Below are 2,847 nucleotides of genomic sequence, written 5' to 3' on the forward strand. Positions count from 1 at the left end.
TAAGACGGGCAACAATCAAACATTTATTTATTAATACCGTGACAATGGAACATTTAAACATATCAATAATAGAACATAAAAACAATGGAACCAATCAACATAACAACAATTTAACGCAAGTTAGCTAATATCTTTCAGAACAACCACCATCTTCCTTTGTCTTTGAAAATTTGTGGCGGGCGGCTTTGGGCCTGTAATAACCCCGCTTTTTTCCACCACCGCCCCAGAAAACGATAGCTTCCTCTTCATCCCTCGACGTTTCAGTGGGCGCCCCACTTCAGGTTCCTCTGAGTCGGATTCCTCCAGCTCCATGGAGGCCATGTCCTCATCACTGGGAGGGTCTCGCTGTGAAGCGGGTGACGTGGGTGTGGGCGGGGTCCCAGTGTTGAGGTCCTCATCACAGGGAGGGTCTCGCTGTGCAGCAGGTGGCAAATCAACAGACATAGGCTTATGTTAAAGAGGTGTTTACACTTATTTCATTTACGAAAATTATTGTGAATCAGTATCCCTACATATAGTATCTCATATCGTATATATATCAATCAATATGGTTGTATGGAAGAGGGCATTCAACAAATTGAGTAAACTCACATCTGGAGGAAGTTGGTGGAGGTCCGCCAGGTGTTTGTCCAGGCGGGACAAGACCACCTTGTCGCAAACTCGGCAGTTTAATCGACCTGTAACACTAAAATGAACATGAACAGCTTCCATCAAGAACTTGGCTGGGGATAGTGTTATGAATAATTACATCTGAAACTAGAGAATGCATTTCTTGCAGACAATGCAGTGAGTGCTGTAGTGGAAAGTAAGGTTAGATAAAGAAAAAGAAAGATAGAAAGAAAGAAAAACAATTAGTTGAGCACTGCTTGCAACACCCAGGTATGACTTTGACTCACCGCCCACTGGACCAGCGGGCGGAGGAGCGGAGGAGCAGGGTTTTTTGTAGGTGTTGACTCAAGTGGGAAATGAAGTTCCCGCAAATTGGGCACTCTCTGCAGTCACTTTTTTTTCCCGATGACTGAGGAGATGGACAGATGATGGACAACAATAAATAGAAGCAAACATATTACAAATGCTTCTCAATATGTAGTGAAGATGGTATTCCTATTGGAAGCCAAGAAGAGCACTTACCATCATGAAGGTCCGCTTGGGTTAATAACATTGTTGTGCAGCTCCCACTTTTATAGCAGCGAGGGTCTGCCCAAATCAACACCAACTTCCAACTTCCAAATCTACATATGTTCAATAGTGGACTCTGAAAAAAAATATCCAACTTCCAACTTCCAAATCGACATATGTTCAATGGTGAGAAAAAATACAACTTGCAACTTCCAAATCTATGTATGTTCAATGGTGGACTCTGACAAAAAAAATCCAACTTCCAACTTCCAAATCGACATATGTTCAATGGCGACAGTGATAAAAATCCAACTTCCAAATCTACATATGTTCAAAGGTGACACTGACAACAAAATCCAACTTCCAACTTCCAACTTCCAAATCGACATACGTTCAATGGTGAGAAAAAACTACAACTTGCAACTTCCAAATCCACATATGTTGAATGGTGAGACTCAGTCTTTAGTAAACGAATAAACTAAACGTATTTATAATTTGTGAAAATCAATACATTGTGACAAACACACCAACATCTACAGGGTTTCATGTGCATTCTATGTATAATATGTGTTGAGATTAATGAGAACATAATTGTTACTGATTAAAAATGTCACAAATGTCTCTTAGTCTCATCGTCTTTTTTCCTTTGATGGGTGATAAATGAAAAGCAAATCAACGGACATAGGCTTATTTGATAGAGGTGTTTACACTTATTTCATTTAAGAACGTTATTTTGAATCAGTAGCCCTACATATAGTATCTCCTATCGTGTGTGTGTTTATGCATATATATATATATATATCATTCAATATGGTTGTATGGAAAAGGGCGTTCAACTATAAACGCCACTTCCAGATTTGGTACCCCTCTCCTTTTGGAAGTGGGGATAAACCCAAAAAGGAGCCATTTCCTCTGCAGACGCGTTCACTCACCCTAACCCCTCCCCCGAAAGGTCTCCTTTGAACCTTGTAACTTTGTGAAAGAAAGGCCTACAGGAATGAGGCCAAGTGTTTTGGAAAGGTCTGAATGAGCTCTTTCCAGCACATGTCATCATCAATAGAAAGCACTATTTATTGATATAGAAATCAAATTTGGAACACTTTGTGAAATGAAATGTTAAATTGGACTCTGCAGGATTTGTTCGCCATCCCTTAAATAGCCCAGTGTCTTATTTTGGGGAATTTCTGTTGTTTTATTGTGGAATGGTAGTCACTTCCAGATTCGGTACCCCTCCATTTTGGAAGCGGGGATAAACCATGACTGAGTCCTGAAAAGGAGCCTTTTCCCTCTTTCCCCTCCCCCGAAAGGTCAACTTTGAACCCTTATAACTTTGTGAAATAAAGGCCTACAGGAATGAGGCCAAATGTTTTGGAAAGGTCTGAATGAGCTCTTTCCAGCACATGTCATCATCAATAGAAAGCACTATTTCTTGATATAGAAATCAAATTTGGAACACTTTGTGAAACGAAATGTTAGATTTGACTATTCAGGCGTGTTCCCCATCACTTAAATAGCCCAGTGTCTTATTTTGGGGCATTTCTGTTGTTTCATTGTGGAATGGTAGTCACTTCCAGATTCGGTACCTCTCCATCCCTTTGAGAAGCGTTCAATGGTGCCACTCTGCCATCTTAAGACGCTGAAGCTCCAAACGTATAGCCCAAAGAGAAGCTTGTTGGTGCTACAACATACCTCAAGCTCGGACTGAAAAACCTTTTCCTTGGCTTTTTA

This window comes from Gadus morhua, unplaced genomic scaffold (assembly GCF_902167405.1).
Source record: "Gadus morhua unplaced genomic scaffold, gadMor3.0, whole genome shotgun sequence".
Lineage (NCBI taxonomy): Eukaryota > Metazoa > Chordata > Actinopteri > Gadiformes > Gadidae > Gadus > Gadus morhua.